Source organism: Mauremys mutica, chromosome 5 (assembly GCF_020497125.1).
Source record: "Mauremys mutica isolate MM-2020 ecotype Southern chromosome 5, ASM2049712v1, whole genome shotgun sequence".
Taxonomy (NCBI): Eukaryota; Metazoa; Chordata; order Testudines; family Geoemydidae; genus Mauremys; species Mauremys mutica.
Genome location: NC_059076.1, coordinates 126873304 through 126884243, shown reverse-complemented (window position 1 = coordinate 126884243; position 10940 = coordinate 126873304). Strand labels below are relative to the sequence as shown.

General features: G+C 44.0%; 1 long non-coding RNA gene across 1 annotated transcript; it reads left to right on the top strand.

Moving 5' to 3' along the window:
• Positions 1-1305: 1305 nt before the first annotated feature.
• Positions 1306-10165, top strand: LOC123371890. Its single transcript, XR_006579994.1, has 3 exons — positions 1306-1528; positions 6949-7140; positions 9149-10165. It is a non-coding gene; the product is annotated as an uncharacterized LOC123371890 (long non-coding RNA).
• The last annotated feature ends 775 nt before the right edge of the window (positions 10166-10940 follow it).

The following is a 10940-nucleotide window of genomic DNA, read 5'->3' as shown; positions in this document are numbered from 1 at the left end:
AAGCCCTGGGAGGCTGAGTCAGCTGACACGGACCAGACGCAGGTGTTTTATTGCAATATAGACATAACCACTGCGTCTCTGATTATAAGAATCAGTTGCCTCAGCGACTAGATAAATATAGAGCTATGAGCCTTTTCCCAAATATACAATAAAGATACTTATAATGCATGGAAATACAGAACCATACAATGTATTACTATTCATAATTACAATATTTATAGGGCACTCATCACCATGGCATCTTGGCAGACTTTTTACATAGCTTGGATTGTTGCCGTATTGATAGATTTTTAGGGTCAGAAGGAACCATTATGATTACTTAACCTGGCCTCCTGCATAACACTGGCCGTTAAACCTCACTCAGTGATTACTGCATTGAGCTCAATAACTCTTAGGGCTTGTCTACACTTAAAATACTGCAGGCAGCTGCATCTCTGTAGTGCTTCGGTGTAAACACCACCCACACCTATGGGAGGGGTTTTCCTTTGGCATAGTTAATCCATCTCCCTGAGAGGCGGTAACTAGGATGACAGAAGAATTCTTCCAACAGGGGTTCGGTTGGCTTAATTTTGTTGCTCAAGGGTGTGGATTTTTCACGCCCCGGAGCAACGTAGCTGGGGTCGACCTAACTTTTTAGTGTTGACCAGGCCTTAACTGAACTATAACATGTCTGTTTAGAAAGACACCCAATGCTGATTGAAAAGTGATGAGTGATGGAGAGGTCACCAATACTTGCTAATGCTTAATTCCGCTCTCTGTTAAAAAATGTGCAATTTATTTCTAATTTGAATTTGTCTAACTTCAATTTCCAGCCAACAAAACTGATTATGCCTTTGTCTTCTAGATTTAAGAGCTCTCTACTAGCAGATATTGTCTCCCTGTGTAGGTACTTATAACCTGTGATCAAGGTACCTCTTAAACTTATTAAGGTAAAGTAAGTTCTTAAAGTATTGCAACTTCAAAGGAGGTAGTTAAATAAATAGTGCAGAAATGCAAAGAACCTACAGGCTAAATGCCAAGGATTCCAGAGGATGGTCTGGACCAAAAAGCATCTCTGATAATGCTTTCTAAATGTGGTCGGAGTCAGTTTTAAACATATTTCTAGTGGGAACAAATTATAAGCATCCTGAATGTGCAACCCTTACTGTCTTTGGCGAGTACTTACTTGCACAGGTAGCCCCATTCACTTCAGTACATTGTGACCCATGGTACATAAGTAGCAGGTCATAAAGCCCCTGCATGGGCTATTCCAATCGCAGACCACAGTGCGGGGAATAAATAGTCTTCACAGAGCCACATATGGGGGTCTGGAGTGTGCAGGGCCTTAACTCCAGCCAGCAGCAAAGCAGCAGCCAGTGCGACTGAGCCAGTACAGAGTGGAAGTAAGCTGTGCCAAGGAAAGGGATGGAACAACTTACTTTCTCCCTGGAGCAATGGAAGACCAGACACCAAACTGTGACTCTCTAAATCATAATTATGTCCCAGGGCTGGTGCAGGGCAGCAAACTACAAGGTGTCCCTTACAGAAGGTAACTCCTCGATTGATCCCTAAGTGATTATTGGAAATGAATCCCTTGAACAGGAAATAATAAATAAAAATTGGAGATATACCTATCTCCTAGAACTGGAAGGGACCTTGAAAGGTCATTGAGTCCAGCCCCCTGCCTTCACTAGTAGGACCAAGTACTGATTTTTGCCCCAGATCCCTAAGTGGCCCCCTCAAGGATTGAACTCACAACCTGGGGTTTAGCAGGGATATGCTCAAATCACTGAGCTATCCCTCCCCCCTAGGAGTTTATAATCACCTAAGGTGGAATTCTGGCCCCCTTAGAGTCAATGAGAGTTTTGCTATTAATTTCAGTAGGGCCAGAATTTCACCCCAAGTGATGTTTTGGTGGGTGAGGCAGTATGCGTCAAGGGAAGTGATGGTGAATGAGAAAGGGTTATTCAACAAAGGAGAACAACCTGGCTCCCCTAGCTGTTCGTTTCCAGGGATTTGCGTTTTCTTCTTACTTAAAGTGTTGAATTTTTGCAAAGAAAGTACTATGGGTTTGGAGTATGAGATGAAATTAATTGAAACATATTTGTAACTTTACCTCTGTTTCAACCAGATTTTGTGTTTGTGAAGGTCTGGATATGACAAGCATTGCAGAATATTACTTTAACCAAGTCAGAAATGAAAACAATCTTTCTAAACAGAACCATCTAAACAGCTTTTCCTGTGGTGAATTTCAGGCCCCAATTGTAATGGCTTTAACAGTAAAACCTAGCTCCTATATGATGCTCTTCTTCCATAGACCTGTAAATATTTTACAAAGAAGATAAGTATCAGGGGAACTGAGACACAATGTGCTTGCCTAACATTGCTTAGTAAGCTTCTGGCAGAGCCAGAACTAGAACCCAGATCTTTTCACTCCTCGCCTGGGGCCCTATCCATCACAACACTTAGGGTAGGTCTATACTCACCGTCCGGGTCGACGCGGTGAGTTCAACTTCTCGGAGTTCGAACTATCACGTCTAATCAAGACGCGATAGTTCGAACTCCCCGCGTGCTCCGGTCGACTCCGGAACTCCACCACCGCGAACGGCGGTGGCGGAGTCGACCTTGGAGCCGCGGAGTTCGACCCCGCCGCGTCTGGACGGGTAAGTCAGTCGAACTAGGGTACTTCGAGTTCAGCTATGCTATTCGCATAGCTGAACTTGCGTACCCTAGTTCGACACCACCCCCCTTAGTGTAGACCAGGCCTTAGACTCCCATTTTTGAAGGAGCTAGGATGACGTTGTGTGATGGTGCGTCTAGTCTGTTGAACTAAGGGAGTCATTTGCAATGTGATAGATGAGGGCCATAAACAGAAACCTACATGAATATTCCTTAACAGAACTTTCTTCAGCTTGGTGAAGAATGTATCATCACCTGCCATAAGTGCAGGAAGAGGGGAAAATGCACAGCTTGTTGCTGTAGCCTGCAGAAACAATACTGTTCCCTTTTCATAGTCACTCTGCTAGGGGGCAAAGGTCTCCGTTCCAGTTAACGGAGCTCCAGGTCGGTCATGATTTCCTCAATAAAGAGAACATGTGACAGGAATAACAGAAATGGTATTTATTAGAGGTTATCAGACAAAACAAAGAAGCCGTTGTGTATGCCAAGTAAAATGTTGGTGGGTCAAATCCTGCAGTCCTGGTCTTGCCTATTATCAGGAATCCCCCATCCCATGGGAATAAAGCTTAACAGAGCCAAAAAAAAAATCATCTTGAAAAAACAAGGGCAGTCCTTGAGGTATCCATTTCCACTGGATTTAAGCCTGGAAGATGCACCGAGGCACTTGAGTCTTGTCAATTCCAGGACACATAGCAGATTGGAATTGGCATTGCTTTATTCTTTTCATTGTAATAAAGAGCTGGTATTGCAGCTCTGTAGAAAAGCAGGAAAGAGTGTAATGTCCAATAGGGCTACCAAATAATTTAATCACCTGTTCGGTGCTATTGTGTTGGTATTTAACTGCAGGTGACTCGATTTTTGTCTGTGCCATTGAAATGTCTCATATCTAGCGGAAAATCTACACCAGTTTTAAATCCCCCAACTTCAACTGTCCGCAACAGAGCGACTATGACAAACCAGAGCTCAGGAAGCTGGAAATGCAATTTGAATGGTAGCATCAAATTTGCTGCAAATGAGCAACTGTCAGAATGCCATCCTAGAAGTACATCAGTACTTTTTTACACCAGGCTCCTCAACAGAAAGAGACTAGTGGTTTTAATAGCATTGAGAATGTCCTTGGGGCATAATAAAGGCCCAGAATCATTATATTCTATTGATGTACCCTTCATTCCAAAGATAGCTAAGAACATTTTGAAGTTGACTGAACTCGGTGTGAATGAAAATACATTGTTCAGGTCTATTTTTACCATGAATTCTCCTTCATTCATTTTTCTAAATGTGTATTTTATATTGTATATGTGTGGGTGTATATACAGTCTACCCACACACACCCACTCACATAGCTTCACCTGGGCCTCCATCTCAGGCACTGCCTCCTAAATCTTAATAATCATAGAAGATTAGGATTGGAAGAGCCTCTGGAGGTCATCTAGTCCAACCCCCTGCTCAAAGCAGGACCAATTCCCAACTAAATCATCCCAGCCAGGGATTTGTCAAGCCGAGTCTTAAAAACCTCTAAGGATGGAGATTCCACCACCTCCCTAGGTAACCCATTCCAGGGCTTCACCACCCTCCTAGTGAAATAGTGTTTCCTAGTATCCAACCTAGACCTCCTGCACTGCAACTTGAGACCATTACTCCTTGTTCTGTCATCTGCCACCACTGAGAACAGCCTAGCTCAGAAGTGGGCAAACTATGGCCCGCGGGCCACATCCAGCCTGCGGGACCCTCCTGCCTGGCCCCTGAGCTCCTGGCCCAGGAGGCTAGCCCCCTCCCCTGCAGCCTCCACTCACTGCGCCACTGGTGCAATCCTCTGGGTGGCGGGGCTATGAGCTCCTGCCAGGCAGCGCAGCTGCAGAGCCATGGCCTGCCCCAGTGTGGTGTGCTGTGCTGTGCGGTGGCATGGCTGGCTCCAGCCAGGTGGCACAGCTGTCTGTCCTGATGCTCTGGGCAGCACGGCTGTAGCGCCACCAGCCACCAGTGCTCCAGGCAGTGGGCAGGGAGCCAGAGGATTGGATAGGGGGTAGGGGAGTTCGGGGTGGTGGTCAGGGGGTGGGGTATGGATAGGGGTCAGGGAACAGGGGGGTTGAATGGGGGAAGGAGTCCCAGGGGGGGCAGTCAGGAAGGAGGGAGGGTTGATGGGGTGGCGGGGGGAAGTTGGGGCCGGAGTTCGGGGGGCGGGCAGGGGACAGGGAGAAGGGGTGGTTGGATGGGGCACGGGGGCAGTCAGGAATGAGAGATGGGGTTGTATGGGATGGTGGGGGGCATTCAGGGGTGGGAGGTCCAGGGGCGGTCAGGGAACAGTGCTGAATAGATGGGAATAATCACTTCCCTCGATCTGCTGACAGTGCTCCTACTAATGCAGCCCAATATGCCATTAGCCTTCTTGGCAACAAGGGCACACTGTTGACTCATATCCAGCTTCTTGTCCACTGTATTCCCCAGGTCCTTTTCTGCAGAGCTGCCGCTTAGCCAGTCAGTCCCCAGCCTGTAGCAGTGCATGGGATTCTTCCATCCTAAGTGCAGGACTGTGCACTTGTCCTCATTGAAGCTCATCAGATTTCTTTTAGCCCAATCCTCCAATTTGTCTAGGTCACTCTGGACCCTATCCCTACCCTCCAGCGTATCTACCTCTCCCCCCAGCTTAGTGTCATCTGTGAACTTGCTAAGGGTGCAGTCCATCCCATCATCCAGATCATTAATGAAGATATTAAACAAAACCAGCCCCAGGACAGACCCCTGGGGCACTCCGCTTGATACCGGCTGCCAACTAGACATCGAGCCATTGATCACTACTCACTGAGCCCGACGATCTAGTCAGCTTTCTATCCATCTTATAGTCCATTCATCCAGTCTATACTTTTTTAACTTGCTGGCAAGAATACTGTAACTAAAATACAGTAAATATACAGATAGAATACAAGTAAACAAAAGTAAACTAGCAAGAAGTACATGCAACAAATGGGCCAAATTCTGATCTCAGTTTACCCCAATGTAAACCCAGAGTCTGTATTTATGCTGCTGAGACTTAAGAGTTGGGCCCAGCATATTTTAACAGAAACTGAAGATAAGCAAATTAGAGAAAAGATAATGTGAAATGACTGCTTTGGGATTAATTTAATTTCAAAATCCACAACAGAAAAGTATTCTTATGTTGGAAGAATTTGCAAAGGGAAAGCATTTGATTTTTTAAAGAAGGATTTAAATGCAAAAGTATATTAGAAGTAATACCACAACATGTAGTTTAATGGAGACTCAGTATAAGATATTATCCAGATGTTTATATATTAACAAAGTTACAGTCTATGAAACTTTTGCTACATAAACAGCACTGAAGAATCTATACTTGTGAAAATATTGATAGATATTGCCATAGTGGTTCAGACCAATGGTCGGTCTAGGCATTTATGGGTTGTGAAGTCTTCATCTAACCTATAGTAGTAAAAGTTTAGCTTATGACCTCAACCAGGAGAGGTTATATCCTTTCCAGAGCTTCTGTATCTATTTAATAGTTACTCCTGCATATTCTTGTTTTGATATCTCTGCATGATGAGGACAGTGCTATTTTCTTTCTCCCCATGCCTTGTTTGTCTTGTCCAGTTAAGCTGTAAACTCTTCAGGGTAGGGATTGCCTTTGCTATATGTCCCTGCTTCAGTGCATATCAAAATGGGGTCTTGATCTCAGCTGGGGCCTCAGAGGGTGTGTCTTTGCTCCAATTAGACACCTGCAACTGGCCTGTGCCCGCTGACTCTGGCTAAGGGGCTATTTAACTGTAGTGTAAACTTTCGGGCTTGGGCTAGAATCTGGTCTCTGGGACCCTCCCCCCTCACAGGGGTTCAGTCTTGAGCTCAAATGATCACACTGCAATTAAAGAGCCCCATAGCCCCATGAGCCCAAGTCATCTGGCGTGGGCCAGCTGCGGATGTCTAATAGCAGTGCAGATATACCCTTAGTGCTGTTGTAGGAATAATAATTATTGATGCAATGAGATCAGACACTGAACATCTAAGTCATCTAAAGGGGAAAAAATGAGTCATTTCAAGGTATGATAGGTACATAAAAAGGGTAACCAATTCTAGATCCTCCTCTCTGCCCAGGATGCATAAACCCACAGTGAGAGCCCTGGGGATGCCAGGCAATCACTAAGGTCTTCACCCTACAACTAATTCCATTTGGGTGGACTCTTGTGCTCAGTCAGTAGCAAGATCCGGGGCTTAATTTTGTTTTATGTAATTTGGCTATAAATACATTTATAGTCTCCCACCCACTTTTTTCTTTTTTGCCTTCAGACTTTTTGTAGGTCACAGATGAAATTAGGCTCTCAGTTTTAGCAGTGTAAACCTGGAATAGCTCCAGCAACGTCATTAGTAATGGATAGAGCCTGCACCATTAAAGTGAATGGGAGAATTGCTACCGACTGCAGGAGCAGGCCCAATATGAATACATGAGAGCAAGCGAAGAAGAAGAATTGGATTATCCAGGTGCTGAGTAACACACAGGCGGGAGCTCACATGATTAATAATAACTAATAAAATGCTGAAATTGACCAAACCCATGGTACGTTAAGAGTATGGAGGTCTCGAAAGAAACAAAAAAGCATAATTCCATCTAAAACCATAGCCGCAGATCTGGTTAGAGCTAGTCAAATAATATTTGTCAATTATTTAATGTTGATGTTTTTTCTAATAAATTGATGAATGCATTTTTTTCACTATTTGCCTACTTCTAATTCAGGTAAGAAATGGAGCCCGTCAGGTCTGAAACCAGAAGTACAAGTTCCCCCCGTTGCATTTTTGTGTGAGTAGGAGCAGAGTAAATGAAATACTCTTTGGTTGGCTCAAATCGGTGCCTGCCTCTCTGCTCTGAAGCCATACTAGGCCACACTGCCAACTTCTTGTATTTGTATTTTATTGTATTTGTTTATTTTACAAGTTAATCTTCATTCTTTAGTCTAAAGCTGCCCAGTTAACCCTACGTCCCTATTGGGCTTGTGAAGATCAGGAGATATCTACAGAACTCTGACTGCCCTTCAAGCCCTGCTGTGGCTCCTGTCAGCCTAGCTTTCACAGCCCTCAATGGCTCTTCTAATGCCTTCAGGCGGGTGGAGCCTATGAGAGATGCCGGGGTGAATGAAGAGACTAGTTCGTCATACATTTTACCAAGCACTCAAACACTCAAAATAGCAATTGATATGATAGTTGCAGCAAGGTTGGAGAGGACGTAGAGTAGCAGAGGAAACCATTTGCATCAGATTGAAGGGTCATCCAGAGTTCAGTGTGGTATAGATTCAGAGCCAGTTCGTGGCCTATCCAGAACACACAGGGGAGAAGATGGGTGTAAAGTGTTTCCTTGATTCCCTGCTCTGGCTCACTCCACTATGGACAGCAGCATGCAGGGGAGAATGGACTGTGTGAAACTGCTACATCCCCCATCCACATGCCACATGCATGTAGGCAGAAAGAAACAATCGATGGACAGAGCCTTGACTCTATCTCCGCTCCCTCTCCCCACCCCCACTCCCCCACATGCCAGCCAGCGCAGTCACAGCAGTGTGCTGGAAGGATGTAAATTGCACCAGGTATAGGGCTGGGGTAGGGTACATCCCTCTGGAGTTGGTGGGGGAGTTGTTCTGGACAACCCAGGAGGTCTGAGTCACAATCTGCTTTCTGGGCTGCTCCTGGAAGCCACAACTGAGTTCTAATCAGAGAGGAATCATGAGAATCTGTTCCAAATGATCCATAAGGAAGAAGACACTTTATTGGAACCCTTTGTCCAACGACTGGAAATTGAACCAAATGTTTTGACGTAGAAACACGACTGACAGCTACATCCTATTTATGGAAAACCTTTCTCCTACTCTAATGTATTCGTAGGAAGATGTGCTCTGTGGCCTACTGCCAAGGCTTTCAAAACAGGTGCTTAGCTTTAGGCACTCAAGCAATCCCACTGACTTCAGTGGGGCTATTCACATGCTTAAATTTAGGCATGTGCTTAGGTATGTTACTGACTCAGAGCCCTAATCCTAATATAGGCATATAAATGACTTGCTTTTCCAAAATCCTGAGCACCCAGCAGCTCTTATTGATTCCAGTGGGGGCTGCTGAATGCTCAGCACTCTGGAAAATCAGATCACTGATTTAGGTGCCTAAATATGTACTTGGAAGGCTAACTTTAGGCACTGTAAACTTTAGGGCTGTATAAATACAGTGGACTAAATTCTGCTTGAAATCCAGAGTAAATCCATGAAGTCAATTGAAGTACCCTGAATTTCAAACTGGAGTGTAGCTGAGAGTAGAATTTGTCCCCTAAAGTAAGCAGATAACAGCAGATTATGAAAACAGACCATGCTGATGGAAGGGATGAGATAAAATAGTAAACTGAGGGATGGGTTTTCTGCTTTTGAGAGAGGGAGATTTTTCCACTGAGGGCAGAAAAGTTGTAATATTTCATGTATTTCTTCATTGTTCCTGTTTTTCATTTCGTTGAAAGGATCAAGAGTCCTGCTGGAAAGACCAAGAGGAAGTCTGACAAAAACTAATGACCTGATCCATACACGGAGCCCTTGTTGACTTGAATTGACAGCAGCTGAGCGTGGAGTTACTAAGAACAGAAAATGTAGTCGGGGGGGATGTTGTCATCGTATGCATCCATAAAGCACCATACATGTGACTTAACAATAACTCCAGCAGGTGAAATGGTTCGGGCCCTATCTATGTACTTACATGACTTCCATCACTGTTGCATCTAAGCACCTAACTTCCTATGTTCCCAAAATAGACAGGTTTGGTCTGGGTAGTCTGTGTAGTGCTTGCTGCCCTGACCCCTCAGTCTTGGGGGCTGCTCTTGTCCACAGCTCTGAAGCAAGTAGCTGAGAGGATATTCCATAGCCAGATCCCACAGCTGTGGCATTGCAGGCCCGGGTCCTGGGGTAATAGAGACTGTGCAGTTGATGCATTTGATCTCTGGCGAGGAAGGAGTAAATGCTGGATGCATGGCACCCTGTGCCAGCTGGCTTGGGAGGAGCAACATTGGCTTTGATTGTGCAAGCAGGTGCCCACTTCCCCTCCTCATCTAATGGAGAGAGCTAGGGAACAGCTGTAAGCAGAGCAAAGTTAAAAAAATAGAGGGAAATAGGGATTAAAAAATAACTGGCTTGTCTGGCACGGGGAACTTGACATGTTTTTCATCTAAATTAAAGAGAAAGTTGTGCTGTTGTTTTTCTGTCTGAAACAATTGGCTAATACAAGAGCTGCACATTTTCGAGAAGTGAGAACAAGCCATATGTCTTCCATAAAAACATACTGATACAGTTGAGCCTGCAATGTAAGCTCTGTGGTAAATCATTTTTCTCATATGCCATGGTTAAAGCAAGCAATATTTTTATTTGCCAAAATGTATTTACAGCATTGTATTATCATTCATCTCTGTCAGTTTTGCATTTGTTATCATTGACACATGGTAAAGTAGTTTCAATTATCTCTGAGCGCAAGAACTGAGAATTTTTTCTATTCAACACAGTCTAGTTCACTTCCAGTATCTAAGCTACCATAATACAAATGTTACTGAAGGTTCCTTTTTTTCCTTTTTAGTTCATAATAAAGGCAGCTCACTTGAGCAAATAGTTCCTTTGAAATGCTAAAATCCTTCTCAGATGTGTTTTTTGTTAGATCAGCTGCACTGTTAAAATACTTTTTCTTTTCCCTTTAGCTTAAATGCAGAATAACACTTATTAGCCATATGGACACAAAGTAGCTCATCCACTGAAGACAACTGAATTAAAGCTTCATGTGGAAAGATGAATTAACTGTGATGCAGGATGTAAAAACCGCAATTATATTAAGTGACTGTTTTTACTCTTTCACTTCTTATGCAACACAATCTTTGGGGAAAAAAAAGTAAAAATAGCATCCACAAACATTAACAGTCATACTTGTCCAAGCTCATTAAAGTCTGTGGGAAGAATATGTAAAGGAAAGTGGATCAAAAATACAGGGTGAAACATAAACCTGTGTTTATTTCTGTTTGTACAGCACCTAGCACAGTGGGGTCCTGGACCATGACTGTGGGTTGCGGGTGCTATGGTACTGCAAATAGTAAAACCTGTGGCACAGAGAGTACTTTGAAAAGAATTATATTTGTGTGTATTTCCCTTCCAGTTAGTTTGTTTCAGGATTCAACATGTTTTGGTCGTATTTAGCACTTGAGAGCCAGAATTTCAAGAGCTGAGCTCCCGTTTGGACCCTAAGTAGAGATATATCTTTCATGCCGAATTAGCCCAGGT